The sequence below is a fragment of the Hordeum vulgare genome, chromosome 1H, assembly GCF_904849725.1.
Source record: "Hordeum vulgare subsp. vulgare chromosome 1H, MorexV3_pseudomolecules_assembly, whole genome shotgun sequence".
Taxonomy (NCBI): Eukaryota; Viridiplantae; Streptophyta; class Magnoliopsida; order Poales; family Poaceae; genus Hordeum; species Hordeum vulgare.
Window position 1 is genome coordinate 63,574,989 of NC_058518.1, and position 24,813 is coordinate 63,599,801.

Here is a 24,813-nt window from a genome sequence, read left to right on the forward strand (position 1 = left end):
ATCCTTTAATGATTCAATCCTGCATAACAGTTATGATGATTCTGTGGATTTCTTCTTTGCCCTGAGTTACATTGTTTGTTCCAGGGATGAACACTTGTACAATGTACTTACTTTTGTTCCATTTGTTTGTAATCTTTCATTGAATGGGGAAAGAATAAAATTGTAGGTTCAGCATGCCATTTTCATCTTGCCTATTGTGTGCTTCTTCATGTCAAATGTGCTTGTGGTTTTAATGGGGTTCTAAACTTTGTGCATGTGTTTTAATTTTCAATCACCTTGATGGATTGCATTATAAGTGAACAAGTTAGTATAGTAGCAAACATAGGCTTGTAACAGTCAAAATAATTGGCTCTTTCCTCTGCTGCACAAACATAAATCTTCTTCTTGTCGTGTGCTGTTATAACATGGGTTCAATTTTTTCCCTCCAGGTGCTGCCTTTCTCTCTGCACCTTTCTTCAGAAAGTGCAGCACAACTCTCCTCAGTTCAAGCCAATGTTAGACCTCAGATTCTAAACTCTGGTGCATGCAAAGGACCGTTGAAGGGCTCTTATGTTAATGGTCAAGTACAAGAGATCAAAGCTGTACAAGACGCTAAAAGCATTAAGGATGATAAGCAACTAGAAGTCGGTAGAGTGGCTAGCAAGGATATCTCCTCAGTTCAAGCCAATGTTAGCCCACATATTCTAAATTCTGGTACATGCAAAGGACCATTAAAGGACTCTTGTGTTGATGGTCAAGCACAAGAGATCGAAGCTGTGCAGGAGGCTAAAGGCCTTAAGGATGATACACAACAAGTAGTCCGTAGAGTAACTTGGTGCAAGAAAACATCAACCATCGGGTGGAAAAGCTGATGTTCAGAAGCTCCGTAAGGCAGATGCTAATGATGCGGTTGAGCTATCTATTGCTGCCTTTGAGGCTATGGTTATCGTAGAAATGATACTTGATGATTGCCAACCTGATAAGTTGACTGCATCTGCCCTCGAAGCTGCTCTGCGTGTAAACAAAGCTCGGAGACAGTGTTTTCTTGAGGAAGTAGAACATTATAGTGGATCTTTTCAAAATGGTCTGGATGAGAGTGATTGGCTTGCAAAATTGGATGAGATCGAAATGCTTGACGTATTCGAAGATGTTGGCCTGTGTATTGTTCAAACTGCTTGTTCATCTCAAGACCACAACACAACTAACTTGAAACAGAGCATCACTCCAGCAATATATAAGCATCACTTTCTAGCATTGAGAGCTTAATTATTCCCAGTGCAACCAGTCCATCTAAGCATGCAAAGTTATCATGCGTGTGCCTAGAATTAGTGCTTTATTTTCTTAGAATCTGTGTTCATACATCACACAGTTGTATTGTAATTTAGAAAGATCTGAATTAGGCCATTAATTTTCCTTAGTTATTTCCACACTAACATAGTTTAGAACTTATTGATGTTTCCATGGTTTTGTTGATCCGGAGTTGATTTGAGATGTACATATTGAAGAACAATAGAGATTTTAAGCCATTAGGCCAGGTTCTGAATTGCCATGGCATCGTCAGCACATGCCAGTGTGTCGACGACGTTGATAGTCAGGATTTGGCGGTAACTCTGCTCGGTATCATCTGAAATCCTAATAACAGTGAGAATTAATTACTCTCATTATCCCTTGTCCCCTTCATGAAAAATGCATGAGGAGAACACCAATGTGCGGGGTAACCATGTTTGTTTCAAGACCAATAAGACCTGATCTTTTGAGCTGCTGGATGTCATGTGGTCGAGTTCAGGTATTATTACTTCCTGAATTTAGAGTGTAATTGATGTGTTTATGTTGGATACTGATATGGTTCTCTTTCTGGATTTCGGATCAATTCAGGAGTCGTCTTGTACAGCAGAAACTTGAAACATCTTCTATTGAAGAGAAGAACATGATTTTTTCCAGAAATACTTCCTCAAGCATGAAGAAGAGTCCGTCTCAGATTTCTTTTGGTTCGGTTGGGTTGTTCAGGCTGAGGCGACACCAGCTATGGACATTATGTATGAAACAAATAGCTCTTTCACTGGCGATGTTAGGATGGACTATGGGCTGGAAGGAAGCCGCATAGTCCAGTCGAGTCGGAAATCTGAACGACTTGTCCAGTAATGTGTAAGTGATAGCAATATGAATTTAAAATTGAGAAAAGATGTGTTATTAGTAAAATCATTACAGCTAGCATGGATTCAAACCAATAACCGTGCTTACTTACTTCTATGTTGCAAAGTCACTGCACCTCAACGAATAAAGTAGGAATAATTCACTCCCCACCTATTTGTTTATTATTGATCATTGCTGCTTCATATGTTTATTCTCATCCAACTAATATATTTACATACTTTTTCAATGTTGGACTATTTCTTCTTTATCTTTTGGGGCTTTCCTGTGAAAGCAAGATGAATTTCAAAGAGTTCAATTTAATGTTAGTGCAGTTTCTTTCCTGGAAGAAAAAAAGAGAATTGGTGTAGTGTCTCATGCCTATTGACTCAGTCTATTGCGCTCACTAAATATATCCATGTATGCTGCAGACACATGATCATATTTTTTGCCCGGTGCAACGCACGGGCATTTGTACTAGTTAACCTCATGTGGTATTCTTAAATGACTCAATATTATGGATCCATATTGGATTTAGATATTAGTCCGTATAGATATTGAATTTAGGAAATATGGACCCATATTGTTGTCTCTAGTTGTATTTTTTGATTGCCTAAAAAGAGTTGTGCAATATTTATTATTTCCCTCAAAAGAAAGCTATATATTTTGGTTGAGTGTTGTGGGTGGAAACACTTTTCATTTAATTATGACAGTATTTGGCATTACTGAAAAATTCACCCACATATTTTTTATTGTCATGTTTAATTTTTTATTGTCTGAAACACCAAGTTAAGGTACCCTATACCATCTTTCAAAAATATATATGTAAATAGGGTCTACACATTATGAGATTAGTATGGGCTCATATATTTCATTTCGGTAATTATATTGTATTTTCTAAAATATTTAGGATATTAAAATGAATAATTATAATTTATTGGTATTGATCTAATATAATTTATTTCATCCATATACGTATAAAACAAATTTTTGCTCTATATACATGACATATAGGCAAAATTGCTGAGGTGTCGTCCAGTCACCTCCACACATATGTTTATGGTCTTATATTTGGTCATGGTAGCATTGAAATATGATCATAAATAATTCTACACATCTTAATGACAATTTTGTGCAATAGGATCATGACCTAATGGACGCAAAAGTTCATAACGTTATGGGCTTTGGACCCTCTTAGACTTGCCATGACTAATTTCAGAATTTTGTTCATGGATCAATGACCAATTAAACCACCATCATTTTTGGGGGTCATAATTGAGCGTTTTTCTTGTAGTGAAGAATTTCGGGCATTACCGGTAAAGTACCGGGAGTGAAGAATGGTTTCGGGGTTCCACCAGGAGGGGCCACCCACCCGAAGAGGGACCAAGTAGGCCCAAGGGTGGCGCACCAGCCCCTAGTGGGCTAGGCAGCCAGCCCAAGTGGGCCTATTTTGGCCGAAGTGGAAAGAGAGAGAGAGAGAGAGAGAGAGAGAGAGAGGTGGGGCAAACCTACTAGGAGGAGGACTCCTCCTCCACCAAACCGAATTGGAGGAGTCCTCCCCTCGTTGGCGCGCCGGCCAACCCTAGGGATTTTTCGCTAGGGTGACACCCCTCCCACCCACCTATATATAGTGGAGGTGAGAGAGGCTTTTTGCACCACAAGCCACGGCGTTGCCCCTCTCCCTCCACTACTCGATGACACCCCATAGGTTATTTCGGTACTGCATGGTGAAGGCCTGCCGGAGTAACTCCATCACCATCGCCGTCAAGCCGTCGTGCTACCGGAGAATTCAGCTACCTCTTCGTCTCTCATGCTGGATCAAGAAGCGTGAGATCGTCGTTGAGTTGTACGTGTGCTGAACTCGGATGTGTCGTCCGTTTGGCGCTATATCGGGACGGAGTTCATGGGACGGATCATGACTGGATCATGAATACGTTCTACTACATCAACCGCGTCTCTTAACGCTTCCCGCTTAGCGATCTAGAAGGGTATGTGGATCCGATCTCTCCTCTCTTAGATGGTCATCACCATGGATAGATCTTATGTGTGCATAGGATTTTTTTTATGATGCAACGTTCCCCAACATTTATGGTGGGATCGGACTGTCGGGTCGCATTTGGCACCCCAATATCCGCCTCATATTTGGCTGGATATGAGAGGAGCCGGTCAGTCCGGGCACTTGAGGCCCGTTTAAGAAACCCGTCAGAATCGAAATTTCGCGACCGGTCACTGACCATGCTGCCTGCCCGATCATATGAGACGGGTTTGGGGCGTCCGACTATAGATGTTTGTGTAAGAGTACAACGTCATGCTTCCATTTCAGGGTGTTGGGGAACGTCGCATGGGAAACAAAAATTTTCCTACGTGCACGAAGACCTATCATGGTGATGTCCATCTACGAGAGGGGATTTCCGATCTACGTACCCTTGTAGATCGCACATCGGAAGCGTTAAGAAACGCGGTTGATGTAGTGGAACGTCCTCACGTCCCTCGATCCGCCCCGCGAACCGTCCCACGAACCGTCCCTCGATCCGTCCCACGATCTGCTCCGATCTAGTGCCGAACGGACGGCACCTCCGCGTTCAGCACACGTACAGCTCGACGATGATCTCGGCCTTCTTGATCCAGCAAGAGAGACAGATAGGTAGATGAGTTCTCCGGCAGCGTGACGGCGCTCCGAAGGTTGGTGGTGATCTAATCTCAGCACGGCTCCGCACAAGCTCCGCAGAAACGCGATCTAGAGGTAAAACCGTGGAGGTATGTGGTCGGGCTGCCGTGGCAAAAGTTGTCTCAAATCAGCCCTAATACCTCAGTATATATAGGAGGGAGGGAGGGAAGGAGGCAGCCTCAAACCCTCAAGGTTTGGCCAAAATTTGAGGTGGAGGAGTCCTACTCCAATCCTACTTGGAGTAGGATTCCACCTTCCCACTTGGAAACTCTTTCCACCTTGTGTTTTTCCCTTCTCAAACCTTATGGGCCTTAGTGGGAACTTATTCCAGCCCACTAGGGGCTGGTTTATCTCTTCCCATAGCCCATGAGACCCCTTGGGGCGTGACACCCCTCTCGATGGTCCCCGTCACCCCTCCCGGCACTCCCGGTACACTACCGATGAGCCCAAAACTTTTCCGGTAATGCCCGAAAACTTTCCGGTAACCAAATGAGGTCATCCTATATATCAATCTTCGTCTCCGGGCCATTCCGAAAACCCTCGTGATGTCCGTGATCCCATCCGGGACTCCGAACAACATTCGGTAACCAACCATATAACTCAAATACGCATAAAACATCGTCGAACCTTAAGTGTGCAGACCCTGCGGGTTCGAGAACTATGTAGACATGACCCGAGTGACTCCTCGGTCAATATCCAATAGCGGGACCTGGATGCCCATATTGGATCCTACATATTCTACGAAGATCTTATCGTTTGAACCTCAGTGCCAAGGATTCATATAATCCCGTATGTCATTCCCTTTGTCCTTCGGTATGTTACTTGCCCGAGATTCGATCGTCAGTATCCGCATACCTATTTTAATCTCGTTTACCGGCAAGTCTCTTTACTCGTTTCGTAATACAAGATCCCGCAACTTACACTAAGTCACATTGCTTGCAAGGCTTGTGTGTGATGTTGTATTACCGAGTGGGCCCCGAGATACCTCTCCGTCACACGGAGTGACAAATCCCAGTCTTGATCCATACTAACTCAACGAACACCTTCGGAGATACCTGTAGAGCATCTTTATAGTCACCCAGTTACGTTGCGACGTTTGATACACACAAAGCATTCTTCCGGTGTCAGTGAGTTATATGATCTCATGGTCATAGGAACAAATACTTGACACGCAGAAAACAGTAGCAACAAAATGACACGATCAACATGCTACGTCTATTAGTTTGGGTCTAGCTCATCACATGATTCTCCTAATGATGTGATCCCGTTATCAAGTAACAACACTTGCCTATGGCTAGGAAACCTTGACCATCTTTGATCAACGAGCTAGTCAACTAGAGGCTTACTAGGGACAGTGTTTTGTCTATGTATCCACACAAGTATTGTGTTTCCAATCAATACAATTATAGCATGGATAATAAACGATTATCATGAACAAAGACATATAATAATAACTAATTATTATTGCCTCCAGGGCATATTTCCAACACAGGGATCATTTCTCATTCTTCTCTTTTCTTGTCTTCCTCATATAAACCATTTCTCATTTTTTTTATCTTCTCATCTTCCTCGTACTCTATTTCTTTACCACACATTTTTTCAAGCACTGTATGTGTCCATATTGTCGTGTCACCTGCGTAAAAATGTTTGACCCTCGTTCTGACAGCATCTACAGCCGAAACTTATAAATTCGGTCCGGCAAACACCCGTAAACACTGACCGGTCAAGACTTAAATTCGCCTTATCACATGTGGACACCTCAAATATGATTTCTCAAATCCATAAAAACTCATGAAACTACTACATCGATACATTACACACATCGTTCGACTACTTCATCACTATTAACATGCAATCGGACTATCAAAATTTGGTAGGTTTGGTTATGGTGGGCATTATCCATGGAGCCGGATGTGCTCGTTGCCGGAGCTATCCTCGCCATTGTTGACCTCTTTCTCCACCTTCGGTGGCAGTTCAGCCATTTCATGAATTGTCCGTTTGTCCTCTCGGGCGATAGCGTGCTGATACGTCCAAAATGCATCACTATTTTGTATCATAATTTGTCTCTATTCATTGATATATTTCACACTATGATGCTGTTCTTATAGTGTTTTGGCTTATTTTACACAGTTTAAAACTTTCCGGTGCCGAAACAGCAGACGCAGGATTCAGCGAAGAAAATAGCATGAAGAGTTGCCAAATCAGAACATCTCCAATTGAGATGAAATTTACGGGGAAGGAGTTTCCGAACAGATCACAAAGACAGGCTGAAGAAGGGCCGGAGGGGGGCCACTAGTCACCCAGGCGATCTGGTGGCGCGGGTCACCCCTAGGACGCGCCTAGAGGCTGCCTAGGTGGTGGGTCCTGCCTCCGGTGCTCTCCTTTGGCCTATATGACCCCCGTGACCTAAAAGTTACTAGGACAGAAGTTTTTTCGGAGTTCCGCCGCCGCTCCGGGGTGGAAACCTACAGAGAAGAAAAGACCTTTCCGGCGGGCAGATAACGCCGGGGAGAACCCCTCCTGGAGGGGGAGATCATCCTCATCGTCATCACCATTGTCACGGGCATCATCGAGATCATCATCACCATCACCCTCAACACCAGCACCATCTCCATCTTCACCCCATCTCACTTTACCATTGCAATCGGAGTTGTACCTTGCACTATTCATCCCATTTACTCTACCGATGTTGATTATTCTTGTGTGGTGAATCACTACTAGAATTCATTCATTTGCCGTCTGCCAGATCTTTGCCATCTGTTGGCTGATGGCAAAGAGTGTCTTTGCCGTCAGCTTCCACAAAGCGTACGACAAAGAACTGGTTGATGGCATAGAACGTCTTTGCCATCAGTCACTTCTTTGCCGTCAATCGCAGACGGCAAAGAGCCGCACAACAGACGACAAAGCTACAGGTGGGGTCCACCTAACTCCGGGGACATTAGGTCAAACTCGAGCCTTTTCTTTGTCGTCTGCTAGCGGACGGCAAAGAGTCTAGACTCTTTGCCGCCCGCCAGCAGACGGCAAAGAGCTAATGTCTGTAACGACTCTTTGCCCCCACCCGATCCCTCTCTCTCACTCACTCACACACACTCCACCCACTCTTCCACTCCTCTCCCTGACGCCCACCGCCGCCACCACCGTCGCCGCCCCACCGGCCCTGTCGCGCCGCCACCCCACCGCCCTCGGCGCCGCCCTGGTGCCCCACAGCCCCGGCGCCACCGCCCCAACACCCCCGGTGCCGCCGCCCCGCCGCCCACGACGCCCCAGCCGCCCCCGCGGGTGAGCCCTCCCCATGCAATTTGTATGGTTCTGGGTTGTGGTGATGTTACGTGCTTCACATTTTAGTGGGTTTAGCCCTCAAGGTTAGCTTAGACTTTAGCTACTACCGATGTGCTTGTTTGGTTCCTGTGGTTCTTGTGGAACATCTGCGAAATCATGCCATGGTTCTGTGCTACAGTTCCTCTATGAACATTATAGGTTTAACCCTCGCAATTACTTCTTCTTCTGTAGATAGAGGCACTACTGTCACATTCTTTAATGAATCTTAATGCATATGTCTACAAGTGTCACATAACCATACTTATAGTTCAAATCACCTGCTTGGGAAAATATGTAATAATGCCCAAGCTTTTATTATTCTGTTGTGTTTGGGAAAATCTGTAATAAAGACCATCTGCCACTAGCCTGTGGTTCTCACCAGCAAAATTAAGTTGCAAAAAGTAGGAATTGGTAACACAAATGCTATCTTTTCATATAAAGACCATCTGTCATGGAGCAGTTTGAGTTTCTACTGTACATCTAGCTAGATACCCAGTGATTTAGGGTTTGGTATACTGTCATGATATCTATGGTGGTGGTCTTCGAGCCATAGAGAAAATCTAGTTTTTCCTTATTTTTATTTATGTTAAATTAGTTAGGTTAGTTTTTTAGTTTATTAGGTTAGTTAGTTAGCTTGTTAAATTAGTTAGGTTAGTTAGTTAGCTTGGTTAGTTAGGTTAGTTAGTTAGTTAGCTTAATAGAAAGAAGAGGAAGAAGAAGAGGAGGAGGAGAAGAGGAGAAGAGGAGAAGAGGGGGAGGAGGAGGAGGAGGAGAAGAAGAAGAGGAGAAGAAAAAAATGAGAAGGAGAAGAATAAAAGAAGAAGAGAAGAAGAGAAAGAAGAAGAAAAGAAGAATAAGTAGAAGAAGAGGATAAAGAAAAATAGAAATAGAAATAAGAGGAAGAAGAAGAAGAAGAAGAAGAGGAGGAAGAAGAGGAGAAGAGGAGGAGGTGGAGGAGGAGGAGGAGGAGGACACTACAGGGAGCACATACTTTGCCGTCTGCCATGGTGGACGGCAAAGGGGGCCACCCCGGACGACAAAGGCCTTTGTTGTCCGTCAGCAGATGGCAAACTGGACGGCAAACAAAAATCCGGTGAAGGGCCTCTTTGTCGTCTGCATTGGGACAGCTGACGGCAAAGGATCTTTGCCGTGAGGGGGTAGACGACAATGAATATGGGACGACACATCTACGGGCACCTCTGTCAAGTGCTAACGACAGCCTACTGGGCCCACAGATAGTTTGCCGTCTGCCCTTTGCCCCTTTGGCGTCTGCCGTGCTGGTGGACTAACAGCAAAGGCACCACCAAAGCCCCTCTCATTTGCCCCTTTACCATCTGCCCTTTGACCCTTTGCCGTCTGCCGTGCTGGTGGACTGACGGCAAAGGAACCACCAAAGCCCCTCTCATTTTCCCCTTTGCCATCTGCCCTTTGACCCTTTGCCGTCTGCCCTTTGCCCCTTTGCCCCTTTGCCGTCTGCCGTGCTGGTGGGCTGACGGCAAAGGTACAACCAAAGCCCCTCTCATTTGCCCCTTTGCCATCTGCCCTTTGACCCTTTGCCGTCTGCTATAGCTCCTTTGCCGTTGGTGGGCACACGACAAAGGCTCCAAACTGCCACTGTTTCTTTTATTTTTAATAATATCCAACAATTTTCACACAAATCAGGAATATATTTCACACAAACTGCCCCAAATGACATAATATATTTCACACAAAGGCTCCAAATGACATAATATATTTCACACAAACTACCCATACTCATAACCATATTAAAATAAGTTTCATCCATAATACATACATATTATGCAAGTTTCATCCGTACCAAACCATATATTACACTAGTTCCATCCATACATACAAAGTTTCATATCCATTTACTACAATAGTTTCAATCCAAGCTTCCGTGAAGCCATTTTAGAAGAAACAATATTCAAGCACTCCATAAATATAATCAAAGCTTCCGTGAATTGAATGTAATCTGCAAAATGGGAAATAAGTAAGTTAGAAGAAGACTAGATGAAGAGGAGAAGAAATAAGTAAGTTTCGTATCCATTTAGCTCCAAAAAGACATACTTAGCTAATTCAGCTCCAAGAAGAGGAGAAGAGGAGAAATGAACAGAAGGAAGAAGAAGAAGAAGAGAAGAATAAGAAGAAGAAGGATGAGAAGAAGGAGAAGAAGAAGGAGAAGAAGGCTCCTCCTTCTCCTTCTCCTTCTCTTCTTGTTCTCTTCTTCTTCTTCTTCTTCCTTCTTTTCATTTCTCCTCTTATCCTCTTCTTGGAGCTAAATTGTCTAAGTATGTCTTTTTGGAGCTAAATGGGCTAATTATGTCATTTTAGAGGAAAACAAGCTAAGTATATAATATTCATGAGCTAACCAAGGTTCTTATGCCATTATGAGCTTATTATGTCATTTTGGAGCTAAATTAGTCATTTTAACGAGCTAACCAAGGTTCTTATGAAGTTTTTACTTTACTAAGCTAATTATGTCATTTTGGAGGATAATTAGCTAAGTATGTCTATGTTGGGGAAAATAAGCTACGTAGAAGAAGAAAAAGAAGAAGAGGAGAAGAAAAATAAGAAGAAGGAGTAGGAGGAGGAGGAGGAGGAAGAGAAGGAGAAGGAGAAGGAAGAGGAGAATAAGAAGAAAAGAAGAAGGAAAACACGGAGGAGAGAAGAAGAAGGAGGGCTCCTTCTCCTTCTTCTTCTCTTCTTCTTCTTCTTCCTTCTTTTCATTTTTCCTCTTTCTTCTCCTCTTGTCCTCTTCTTCGAGCTAAATTAGCTAATTATGCCTTTTTGGAGCTAATTATGTCAATTTGGAGGATAATTATATAAGTATAGGTCATTTTTATTAAATAGGCCATTATGAGATTATTATGTCATTTTGGAGCTAAATTAGTCATTTTAATGACCTAACCAAGGTTATTATGATGTTTTTACCTAACTAAGCTAATTATGTCATTTTGGAGGATAATTAGCTAAGTACGTCTATGTTGGGGAAAATAGGCTATGTAGAAGAAGAAAGACAAGAAAAATAAGAAGAAGGAGGAGGAGGAGAAAGAGAAGGAGAAGGAAGAGGAGAAGAAGAAGAAAAGAAGAAGGAGAAGAAGAAGGAAAAGAAGGAGGAGAGAAGAAGAAGGAGGGCTCCTTCTCCTTGTTCTCCTCCTTCTTCTTCTCTTCTTCTTCTTCTTCCTTCTTTTCATTTTTCCTCTTTCTTCTCCTCTTGTCCTCTTCTTCGAGCTAAATTAGCTAATTATGCCTTTTTGGAGCTAATTATGTCATTTTGGAGGGTAATTAGGTAAGTATAGGTCATTTTTTATTAAATATGCCATTATGAGCTTATTATGTAGTTTTGGAGCTAAATTAGTCATTTTAATGAGCTAACCAAGGTTCTTATGATGTTTTACCTAACTAAGCTAATTATGTCATTTTGGAGGATAATTAGCTAAGTATGTCTATGTTGGGGAAAATAAGCTACGTAGAAGAAGAAAGAAGAGAAGAAGAAGGAGAAGAAAAATAAGGAGGAGGAGGAGGAGAAGGAGAAGGAAGAGGATAAGAATAAGAAAAGAAGAAGGAGAAGAAGAAGGAAAAGAAGGAGGATAGAAGAAGAAGGAGGGCTTCTTCTCCTTCTTCTCCTTCTCCTTCTTCTTCTCTTCTTCTTCTTCCTTCTTTTCATTTTTCCTCTATCTTCTCCTCCTGTCCACTTCTTCGAGCTAAATTAGCTAATTATGCCTTTTTGGAGCTAATTATGTCATTTTGGAGGATAATTAGGTAAGTATAGGTCATTTTTATTAAATAGGCCATTTTTGAGCTAACTAAGCTAATTATGTCATTTAGGTGGAAGCCAAGCTAAGTATAGGCCATTCTAGAGCTAACTTGTGTAAAATATGTCATTTTGGAGACAACTATGATTATTAAGGCATTTTGGAGCTAAATTGGCTAATTATGTCATTTAGGAGGAGGAGGAGTAGGAGGAGGAGAAGGAGACCATTATGGAGCTAAGTATGCTTAATAAACCATATTGGACCATTATGCGGTTGTTAAGCAAAACGCTAGAAATAACATACCATTATCGTCATCACGGCGGTGAAGCACGGTGGCTCTGGCTTGTTTCACCTGGAGAAGGCTGCCCTGGAGAAGGCTCCACTGTAGAAGGGTCGTGCGATGCGTTTAGGGACATATTCTGCACCAAAAATCGTTTGCAATGTGTCGTTAGCATGATGACACTCTTAAGATCACTGCATTGAAATGAAACTCACCATCCCCGCCATGTTAATGACTGGTATCGCCGGAGGGACTTGGCTGGTCTTCTCGCACATAGACTGTACATTTGGTTTCGACAAGTCAAACTTTTTAGTTATTAATGAAAGGGACATTAAAATGCAAGATTTGAAATAATATGAAGAAGAAACTTACCACGAAGAGCTCGTATATGGCCCGGTTAGACGCATTATTCCGTGCCCTCTCCGCCTCCACCAATGTAGTCGTACTCTCCTCCAGCTCCTTCATCTCCTTATCCTTCTCCGCCAAAACCGCCTGCATTGCCTCTCTCTCTCTCTCTTTCAGAATAGCAGCCTGCAACACAACTCATTGTTAGCATTGTAATCATATTAGTTCCAACGCACAACATAATGCGGAAATATAGTTGAGTCCATTAAACTAACCTCGATGGCGAGCTCGACTGGCCGTGGACGAGGTGTTATCTCAGGACATGATCTCGTTTGGCATGCCTTTATCTGCCGGAGAGTTCTAGGACAACGTATAAGGCCGTCTCCAATGGCGATCGATCCATGGGGCCTCCTGTTGCCAGCTATCATCACCAGCTCTGGATCAATAGGCCCCTCGCTCGGGGTTAAAGTCCTCCCCTTTCCCCGCCTTCCCATGATCTCTGTACTTCACGAGCTTGTGGTGGGAGTAGATGTTGCTCAAGTTTTCTAGATGCTCGAGGTCAGACTTAGAGAATGCCTTGACCTTCTTGTACGAGGCAGTATGGGCCATCGCATACGTGTCGTACATCTGTGGCACCTTCGTTGTGACGCGCCTAAAAGAGAGAGAGAGGAAAATTGTATTAGTAAAGGGCTCAAGATAGCATTAAGAATGAATTGCATGAGGCATGAAGCAAACCACATACCCCCTTCTCGCCAAATTGGATTAAGTTGACGCTCCCTTGATGGTGTGGCACACCAACCATTTTGCCATGCCTCTCCTTGGCTTTGTTGTGGCTGGCCTCCCACATTTCGGAGCACCACTGATCCACCAAGGCCTCCCAACAATCCATCTTATCCACACACCATCTCGGTGGCACCTAAGTTAATAAAGAGAAATTTGAGCGCGTAAGAGCCAAATCAAGGAAACTAACTACAAAGCCTTAATAATATATAATTACCTTCATGTAATGCTCCTTTTCCATCTTAGAATTGTGGAACTTCACCTTCTCCTTCCTAATACGCCGCGAGGCATAGTAGTCTCGAACAGCCTGCACCCGAGCCTCGTGCCGAAAGTTTTGAAGTAGGCGGCGACATTCCATTTTGATAACCTTTGTCGCGTCCTCCTCGCATCCCTCCTCACACCTGTAGTACGTCTGCAAACAAGACAACACCGATTAGTACAATAACTAGCTATGGTTGATTTATAATTGTGTAAAGGAGAAATTACCCAGAACTGTTGGATCACCATGTCGGCCCTTGTGTGGCACAAAACACTGTCGATCTCCACCTCTGGCAGGGCCGGGGCACCCAAGTAGTGCTCCTAGGTCATTCCTACCTGTCGCTCCCGACCGGGCAACGTAACAAACCTGGGAAGTTTTGACGGCAAAGCACACCAAGGACGCTGTTGGGCTTGCGGACACCCTTGACAACAATCCAACCCCTGCAGTATGACAAATTAAAGCCAAAACATTAGATATTTGAGAAAACGTGAAGGCAAAAGGTTAAATAAGAGTAAATTAACTTACTTGTCCCCATTTGGCTTAATCGACCACCTATGCTCGCGGGTCGCGGGCACGAGCGGGAGCCCCGAACTACCACGCTGGTAGACGGTAGCCCCCTCACCCAGCTCCTCGTCGCTATCAGCATGGCCACTTGGCTCAGGCTGACCCAGATCAGCCCAGGTATCCCACTGGGTCTCTGGGGACGTACCCTCATCCCTGCTTTGCTCCAGAGTCGCCTGCAACGGAGCCTCTGGGACACGAGTCTCATGGGTCAAAGGCTCGTCGACCTAAGGCTCGTCGACCTAAGGCTCGTCGACCCAAGGCTCGTGAACCGGAGACCGTGTAGCCTCCATCTCAGACGAATCCACCCTAGAAGTCATGTTCTCAGGTGAATCATCTTGGGATGGCGGCAAGGAAGGCGTGGCAGCCACCGCCCTACCTCTCCCGCGGCCACGTGTACCTTTAGTACAACATAAATACCAACATGAGTAATAAAATGTATATAAATACCAACATGACTACAACATAAATACCAACATGAGTACAACATAAATACCAACATGAGTAATACCTTTAGTACCTCTCGGCTTCGCGGGGGGTCGACCTCCTCTCACGGGGGCCGCGAGAGTCAAAGAAGCGGCCACTCCATGTAGAGTAGAGAGCAACGCTCTCCGAAGAGGGCTGAACGGGTATCTTTTGCAAAGCAAAGGCTTTGGTTGAATCGTATTGAGTTCCGGGTAGTAGAGTGCGAGGCAGGAATGGAAGTACCCATCCCACCACCCACCGACGAAGAAGGAGCCGTGGAGTGCTTTCGACCCTTTCCCACCATCTTTCAACACCTGTCATGACAAAGATTAAATGAAATTAGTACAACATAAATACCAACATGAGTAATAAAATGTATATAATTTAAGTGTATCATCGTCATAAATACCAACATGACTAATAAAAATTGAATACCTAACATGAACTCAAAATTTATATATAGTAATAGTTGAATACCTGACATGAACTAATAACAATCGTGCTCGTCTATATATGCTTCGGGATCAATAAATGCATCATGATCTTCACTATCATCAATAAATGCATCATCATCATCACTATCAGGAAGAACATGTGGAAGGCCACCATTATGTAATCGGTCAAGAAGTGACAGGTCATTCGCAGCAGTAACCTCTTCTTCTTCCGTCTCTTCCTGTTCGGTCTCAGGGATTAAGACGAATTCACCGTCGCTGTCTACTTCAATGTTCTGGGGTGAAGTAGAGCGGTTCTTGAAACGTTTCTTGGACATACGTGTTTCTTGGAAGAATTCTCCTTCATTTGTGTCTGGGTTAATGTGAGGTTCGTAATCCTCTTCATTGAGGGTAGGTGGTCTAAAATGTGGTGGCACTTCATAAACGACATCCCAACCTTTAAGATTTGGATCAGTTTGGCAGGCCCACGATAGATAGAAAACTTGTGTCGCCTGTTGAGCCGTATAATAGACATCGGGAACATCTAAGTGGGTGTTTTGGTTGATTTCGACTAGTCCTATATGTTCATGAGTTCTTCTAGTCTCCCTCGACTCAAACCAATAACATTTGAAGACTACGACGGTCGGTGGGTTTTCACCATAGAATAGAAGTTCATAAATTGCTTCAACTCTTCCATAATACTCGGTGCCTCCTTCACCGATAGCAGAGATAGAACAATTTGTAGTCTTTAGGTCGGGCATAGATAGCTCTTTGCCAAAGGTACGAAAGTGATACCCGTTGATGTTGTATTTGTCAAATGAACGGACCTTATAGTCAAAACCATTAGCGACTTGTCTCAACTCGGCGTCCATAGACTCTGCATCAGCCTACAAGTTTAATACAAATGAATGGATGCATTAGCCGCAAATTAGACCAAGAAATCAAATGGACCATTAATGGTAATTAATTACCCTTTGTTTGAACGAAGAGATGAAACTGGGATAGTCGCCTCCATGCTTTGCGAGAAGCTCATACTCTTCGACAGAATCCTTTTCGATGACCGCTCCATTCGAGAATTCGGCGACGTATCGACTATATCAAATATCAGGGAATAAGAGTAGTTGAAAGGAATTAGAAGTTGCGGAACAATAATTTACTGAGAACTTACTCGATGTACGGCCGCACTTCTGTTAGGTTGGTGAAGACATACAATGAAATGGTCCGCCATTCTTTGACATCCAACGATTTCCCTTTCGAAGCACCAGATGGTGCGAGCTTCCCTTTGAATAGGCTGAGGTTGGATTGACCTTTTTTGGATCGCCATCATTGTACCGAGGCTTCGGGTTATGCAAATGATGATTTTTGGCTTCGTAGTGTGCTGTCACGAAGTTTGCCGCCTCCTCAGTAATGAATGCCTCGGCCATCGATGCTTCAATTATACGTTTATTTTTACACTTAGCTCGAAGCGTCTTGTGCATCCTCTCAGTTGAGTAGCATCTTCGATTTTGAACGGGCCCCCCAATCTTGCCTCGGTCAGGAGATGCGAAATCAAATGCTGCATTGGATTAAAGAAGCCTGGTGGAAATATCTTTTCTAATTTGCAGATCAACTCCGCCGCCAACTCTTCCATTTCATCTAGCACGCCACGCAATAGTTCTTTCGCACAAAAAGAACGAAAGAAATAGCTCACCTCTGCCAGTACTAGCCATTCATCCTCAGGGATAAAGCCACACAACATCACCGACATTACCCGCTCAATCCATATGTGCCAATCATGACTCTTGAGACCAAATATTTTCAATTTCTAAAGACTCGCTCTCCTGTTTAGATTTGCAGCATATCCATCGGGGAATATCAACCGCATTTCACCCACAATAGCATTTCCCTCATAGCTGGCCTTTCAAGATTGAACCATGCCTTTGGCTTCGCTATGCTTTGCTTTCCTTTCCGTTGTCGCAAGTTTTGTAACGGTCTATCACATAGAGTCTCCAGGTCGATTCTAGCCTTAGGATTATCTTTTGACATCCCCTCTATGCCGAACAATGTACCAAAAAATGGCCTCCGCAATATTATTTTCAGTGTGCATCACGTCGATGTTGTGTGGGCAAAGGAGGTCTTTGAAGTAAGGCAGATCCCATAAGCATGACTTGTCAGTCCACTCGTGTTCCGTATTATACCCTTTGAAGTATCCTGGACGCAAAGGATCAGGCTCGAGAGCGTTTAACTGATCAAGGGTCTGGTGGCCTGTCAACACAGCTGGTGCAGTGTTTTTGACAACTCTACCTTTGATGAAATTCTTCTTGTCTTTTCTGAACTTATGGTCAGGATCGAGGAATTGTCTATGCATGTTGAAGCAAGAAAACTTGTGACCAGCCTACAACCAACAGAACTGAAGAGGTACCTTGCATGTGGTGCACGGGAACCTTCCATGCACACACCAGCCAGCGAATAGCGCGAACACCGGATAATCATGCGTCGAGTGCATGTACCACACATGCATTTTGAAATTTTATTTGGTAGCGGTGTCGTAGGTCTTGATCCCATTATCCAAGGCTTCTTGCAACTCATCCTTAAGCGGCTGCATGTACACATTCATATTCTTCCCCGGATAGTTGGGCCCTGGAATTATCAACGTCAGGAAAATGTTCTTTCTTTTCATAATCTCTCCGGGTGGGAAATTGAGTGGAATGACAAATACAGGCCAACAAGTGTTTGTGCTGCCGTCATACCCTACACATTGAACCCATCCGTGCTGATGGCAACTCTAGGATGCCTTGGATCTTCCATATTATCCTTATGTAATGCATCAAAGTGCCTCCACGCAAAACCATCTGAAGTGTGTACCAGCATCTTGTTCCCATCCGCATCTAGTTCGGTTCTTTTGCCCAATTTGTGCCATGTCATCTGTCTACCGTCTCTTCGACCATGAAAAGACATTGAAGTCTTGGTACGATTGGCAGATACCTAAGAACACTAATGGGGATTTTGGTCTGATTCTTCTCACCCATACCGTTGTCTACCACAATATACCTGGAAGAATTGCAAATGGGGCAATAGTTCAAGGCCGCATACTCAAGCCTAAATAAGGCACATCCATTCTCACAGGCATGTATCTTCTCATTGGGCATCTTAAGTACACAGAGGATTTTCTCTGACTGGTATAGGTTTGTAGGCAGTACATGGCCTTTGGGTAGAAAGCGTCCAAATATCGTCATCATCGCGTCGTAGCATTCTTTGCCTAGGTTGAATTGAGCCTTCAGAGCCATTACTTGCGCGATGGCATCCAGGTGACAAATCTCAGTCTGCTCGTGGAGAGGACGTTTTGAAGACTCCAACATTTCATAGAAGGCCTTTGCAGATTCCTCCATCTCATCGTCCGAATCCCGAGCATCATCAAAGTCTTGCACCATGTCTTCAATCCCGGTACCATGCTCGTTGGTGCGACGACGAATCACCTCAGCTCTGGCACGTTGGTCAGACTCACCATGAAAAGTCCACACCGTATAATTATGCGTAAAACCCCACTTCTGCAGGTGTTTACCCATTTCAAACTATGTCTGCTTTTTCTAGTTGTCGCAGTTGGGACAGGGGCACCATGTTTTTTGTTGGCCATTTGCAAATGCGGCTCTCACAAATCCCCTGGTTTTGTTAACCATTCATTGGTCATGTCTTTCTGACTAGGGTGACCAGTGTACATCCAAGCACGATCACTCATGTTGCCTAGCTACCTATGGGCGCACAACAAATAAATATATAATTCATCATCTATATTCATCCGCTAATCAAGTTTGTCAGTTTTATTACGTCCATGCAACCTACACGCTAATAGATAAAGATAGGTCCTAATCCCACCCGAGTATGTGTAGATTGGGTTCGTTTTCCCATGCTCTGCTCCAGATCCGACGCAGAATTTCAGCAGCACCTCCTCGCTGTTCTCCTGATACACGTCTCGGCAATAAGCAGAGAGGATGTGTACCCGGAGAACAACAGGGAGGCAGTGACGAAATTCCGCATCGGATCCGGAGCACAACATACGGGAAAACGAACCCAATCTACACATACTCGGGCTGTCCATGGATAAAGTTGGACAATTCGAAAGGATGGCGGTTATAAATATGCAAAGACATGCATATTTATAGATGTCGCCCTTTCGAACTGGAGTCGCATACTGGTCTCGCATACTCGTGATTGAAGAAACCTATAGCTTGCAAGTTTCATCGGCACGAAGACCGGAACAGAGCAAATTAAGGGCGTAGGAGGAGAAGTCATTTGTGCTCACCAACAAACGCAGGGGCGGAGCTCGTCCAACGCACGTGGAGGTCGTCGAACAACTGCACATTGAAATTCACCCGATCAACACAAACATGATGTTTTTATAATTAACATAATAGGAAAATATGTGACCTAACTCATAATTTACAAAACTATGACCCCGTCAGCCTCGGGGGTTAGTGGCATCGGTAGTCGGATGTTAGTTACATCGGGGGTCGAGGGTCACTAGCGTCGGGGGTCTTTTCGGTCAACAAGAGGCCGAAGAGGTGTCGGGGGTCGGGGGTTGGGGGTCAGTGGCATCGGGGGTCGGGGGTCGAGGGTTAGTGGCGTCGGGGGTCGTGGGTCGTGGGTCGAGGGTCAGTGGCGTCAAGGGTCGGGGGTCAGTGGCATCGGGGGTCGGGAGTTGGGGGTCGGGGGTCAGTGGCGTCAGTTGTTGGGGGTCGGGGGTCGGGTGTCAGTGGTGTCGGGTGTCGGGGGTTGGGGGTCGGTGGCATCGGGCGCCGGGGGTCGGGGGTCAGTGGCGTCGGGGTTCGGCCACTACTTATTCTACCTTTTCTTCTTCTCCTTCATCTTCTTCTTCCTCCTTCTACTTATTCTTCCTAGCACTAAACCTAGCACAAAACTAATCTTATCTAACATTAATCCTAGCACTAAACTACATACATAATCTAATCTAACAATTAAACAGCAAAAAGAAAAAAAACAGGAAGAAAAAAAACAGGAAGAAAAAAGAAGAAGAAAAACACTCACCGGAGGGCGCTGGGGTCGCCGGCACAGGGGAGGTGTGGCTGGGGCGGTGGCCAGGAGGGAGGTGGGAGGGGGGCGGCGGCTGGGAGGGAGGTGGGAGGGGGGCGGCGGCCGGGAGGGAGGTGGGAGGGGGGTGGCGACCAGGAGGGAGGTGGGAGGGGGCGGTGGTCGGGAGGGAGGTGGGAGGGGGGCGACAACGGTCGGGAGGGAGGTGGGAGGGGTGGGGGGGGGTTGGGAGGGAGGTGGATGGGGGGCGACAGCCGGGAGGGAGGTGGGAGGGGGGCGGCGGCGGCTGATGACCCACAAGTATAGGGGATCAATCGTAGTCCTTTCGATAAGTAAGAGTGTCGAACCCAACGAGGAGCAGAAGGATCTCACAAGTGGTTTTCAGCAAGGTAAAATCAGCAGGCACTGAAATTGTCGGTAACAAGTGATTGTGTGGTGAGATGATTCGTAGCAAGCAACAAGTAACAAAAGTAGCAACGGTGCAGCAAAGTGGCACAATCCCTTTTGTAGCAAGGGACAAGCCTGGACAAAGTCCTATAGGAGGAAAAACGCTCCCGAGGACACACGGGAATTTCTATCATGCTAGTTTTCATCATGTTCATATGATTCACGTTCGTTACTTTGATAGTTTGATATGTGGGTGGACCGGCACTTGGGTACTGCCCTTACTTGGAAAAGCATCCCACTTATGATTAACCCCTCTCGCAAGCATCCGCAACTACAAAAGAAGAATTAAGACGAAGTCTAACCATAACATTAAACTAGTGGATCCAAATCAGCCCCTTACGAAGCAACGCATAAACTAGGGTTTAAGCTTCTGTCACTCTAGCAACCCATCATCTACTTACTACTTCCCAATGCCTTCCTCTAGGCCCAAATAATGGTAAAGTGTTATGTAGTCGATGTTCACATAACACCACTAGAGGAAAAACAACATACAACATATCAAATTACCGAACGAATACCAAATTCACATGACTACTATTAGCATGACTTATCCCATGTCCTCAGGAACAAAAGTAACTACTCACAAAGCATAATCATATTCATGACCAGAGAGGTAATGAGTAGCATCAAGGATTTGAACATAAACTCTTCCACCAAGTAATCCAACTAGCATCAACTACAAAGAGTAATCAACACTACTAGCAACCTTACAAGTACCAATCAGAGTCGCGAGATGGAGATTGGTTACAAGTGATGAACTAGGGTTTGGAGATGACATGGTGATGATGAAGATGTTGATGGTGACGAGTCCCCTCCGATGAGAGGAGTGTTGGTGATGACGATGGTGACGATTTCCCCCTTCGGGAGGGAAGTTTCCCCGGCAGGATCGTCCTGCCGGAGCTCTAGATTGGTTCTGCTCAAGTTCCGCCTCGTGACGGCGACGAAACCACGAAAAAGCTCCTCCCTGATTTTTTCCTGGACGAAACCCTCCATATAGCAAAAGAGGGGGCAAGTGGGCCAGCAGGGTGCCCACAAGCCCCCATGGCGCGGCCTGGGGGGGGGGGGGGTGGCCGCGCCGTGCAGGCTTGTGGCCACCCCCTGGCGCCCCTCTCGCACTTCTTCGGCCCAGTATTTTTGATAAATCAGGAAAAAAAATCCTCGTTGATTTTCACGGCGTTTGGAGTTGCGCAGAATAGGTATCTCAACTTTGCTCCACTTTCAGGCCAGAATTCCAGTTGCCGGCATTCTCCCTCTTCATGTAAACCTTGCAAAATAAGAGAAAAAAGGCATACGAATTGTACCGTGAATTGAAATAACTGCCCAAGGAGCGATAAATATCAACATGAAAACATGATGCAAAATGGACGTATCAACTCCCCCGAGCTTAGACCTCGCTTGTCCTCAAGCGAAAGCCTAGCTCAATAAATATGTCCACATGTTTAGGGAGAGAGGTGTCGACAAAACAAGATACGAACATGCATGCATCATGATCATGATCAGAACAACAATACCACATATAATCTCTCATGCTAAAGTAATAATTCCTTCACAAAGTAAAGCATGGATCAAGAACCTTACAGAGAAGTAACAACCGATAGCCTTTAGTCATTGAATCAATTGCAATTTATCACAACATTAGAAAGAGGCAAATAAGAGCTTGTAAAGCAAATCCACATACTCAATCATTCTTTCGTTCTCTACAATTGCTACAACTCACGTGGTACTCATGAGATAAAAGTTTCAGCTAGACACAGAGAAAGATAGGGGCTTATAGTTTTGCCTCCCAACTGCTTACCTCAAGGGTAATGCCAACAATAATAGTTCATGAATACTTACTTACAAGTTGACATATGAATATAGATCTTTCCCAAGAATATGACGTTAGCCAAGATAAAGGCGGAATAAGGAATTGGTGAAGATCACCATGACTCTTTGAAGGGAAAAAAGTAAAGGTACAAGATATGCCCTTCGCAGAGGGAAGCGGAGGTTGTCATGCGCTTTTGAGGTTTGGATGCGTGTCCTCTTAGTGCGGAGGAACGTCACTTTATATTGCCTCCTGTGATAAAGAACTTTATTATGCAATCTGTCGCTTTTATGTCTTCCTCATCACAGGTTCGTACAAAGCTTATTTTCCACACACTAATAGATCATTCATATTAGAGAGCAAATTTTATTGCTTGCACCGATGACAACTTACTTGAGGGATCTTATTCAATCCATAGGTAGGTATGGTGGACACTCAAGGCAAAACTGGTTTGAAGGTTTATGGATGCACAAGTAGTATCTCTACTTAGTGCGGGAGTTTTGGCTAATGTGAGGTGGAAGCAATCGTCACATGCTAAGGGACCTCTAATCATATAACATTGTTCGGAACCAAGCAAACACAATTCATTATGTTGTCTTCCTTGTCCAACATCTACTTCTAGGCATGCAATAGTTTAGTGAGTGTTCACAATCATAGATGGTGTCAGAGATGATATATTTATATGTGAACCTCTCCTTCTTTATCACTTCCTATTAATTGCAACAATGACCAAGGTCTACGTTTGCCTACCCTCAACAAGTTTCAATCCTCATTCTTTTTATATGTGAAGCCATCACTTACCATAAGATCATTACATGATCTTTCATGCTTTTGTTCTATTCTCACTCTTTTGATCATGGCAAGAGGCAAAGCCCTTCAACTAATACACTCTTTATTATATGGCTCACGAGCTCGAATACATCGGGGGTGACACAAAGAAAAACTCAAGACTAAAACACTAAGACTTTTAATCTACTAGAGAAAGAGAAAACTGAAAAGGAAAACTAAAACAAAGGTAAAGGCAAAAGATGTGATGGTGATACGATACCGGGGCAACTCCCCCAAGCTTGGCACAAGCCAAGGCGATTGCCCATACCCATGTTTAGTTGTCTTCCTTTGGTGGTGATGGTGGTGGAGTTGTTGCCATCTTTGACTCCAAGAGGGACATTAATCTTTGATTTATACCTTGGAGATCTGCGATATGTTTTTCCAGCAAAACAACTTCACGAGTGAGACAAGTATTGTGAGCACGAGTTGTTTCAAAAAACCTCAAGAGTTCAATCTAGGATGGAGACAGTAGGTGGAGGTAGGGTTGGAGAAAATCCACTTCTTCAACTTCTTCCTTGTTGATCACAGATTGCACTTCATCCCATGCCTGATTCCTCTCCTTAGTTTTGCCCTTGGTTTCTTTAGGTAGCCTCTCCTTGGCCTCCATTCTTTTCAGATCAGCATTTACTTCTCCATAGGCTCGAGGGAGATTGTTATCTCCCACAGATTCCTGAGATGACATCTTGACCTAGATCTGCGGCAGAAAATAGGCTCGAAACGAAAAACAGAGGAAATCTGCGTGATGCAGGGGTCAGACCAAACAAGAGTATATATATTGATTTTTCTGAGACCAGAAGGAGTACCCCGCACAAAAATGGAGTCCGGGAGGCGCACGAGGTGGCCACAAGCCCTCACGGCGCGGCCAGGGGGTGGGCCCGCGGCGTGTAGGCTTGTCGCCTCCTCGCACAATTTCCGGACTACTTCCAATTTTTGTATTTTTTCAAATATTCCAAAACGGAGAAAATTTCCTACTGGAAAAGTTTTGGACTCTGTTTTCTTACCGAATCACATACCTCTTCGTTTTCGGAGTCTCAAACAGGCTGATAAATATCCCTTAGGTATTCTTCCGGAGTTATGGTATTGATGATATTGCTTTCAACATTTATGGGAGTACCTGAGATATAATGCTTGATTCTCTGCCCATTTACCACTCTCGGACAATTACATTCCGTGTTGTTGATCTTGATAGCACCGGAACGATATACTTCCTCAACAACATAGGGACCTTCCCATTTAGAGAGTAGCTTGCCTGCAAAGAATCTTAAACGAGAGTTATATAGCAAGACATAATCACCTACATTGAACTCACGCTTTTGTATCCTCTTATCATGCCACCTCTTAACCTTCTCTTTGAACAACTTGGCATTCTCATATGCCTGAGTTCTCCACTCATCAAGCGAGCTAATATCAAATAACCTCTTCTCACCGGCAAGTTTGAAATCAAAGTTGAGCTCTTCGATTTCCCAATAAGCTTTATGCTCTAGCTCAAGAGGTAAATGACATGCTTTACCGTACACCATTTTGTACGGAGACATGCCCATGGGATTCTTATAGGAAGTCCTATAAGCCCACATTGCATCATCGAGCTTCTTAGACCAATTCTTTCTAGACTTGTTGACAGTCTTTTGCAGAATTAGTTTAATCTGTCTGTTGCTTAGCTCTACTTGACCACTGGACTGAGGGTGATAGGGAGACACAATTCTATGGTTGACATCGTACTTAGCAAGCATTTTAC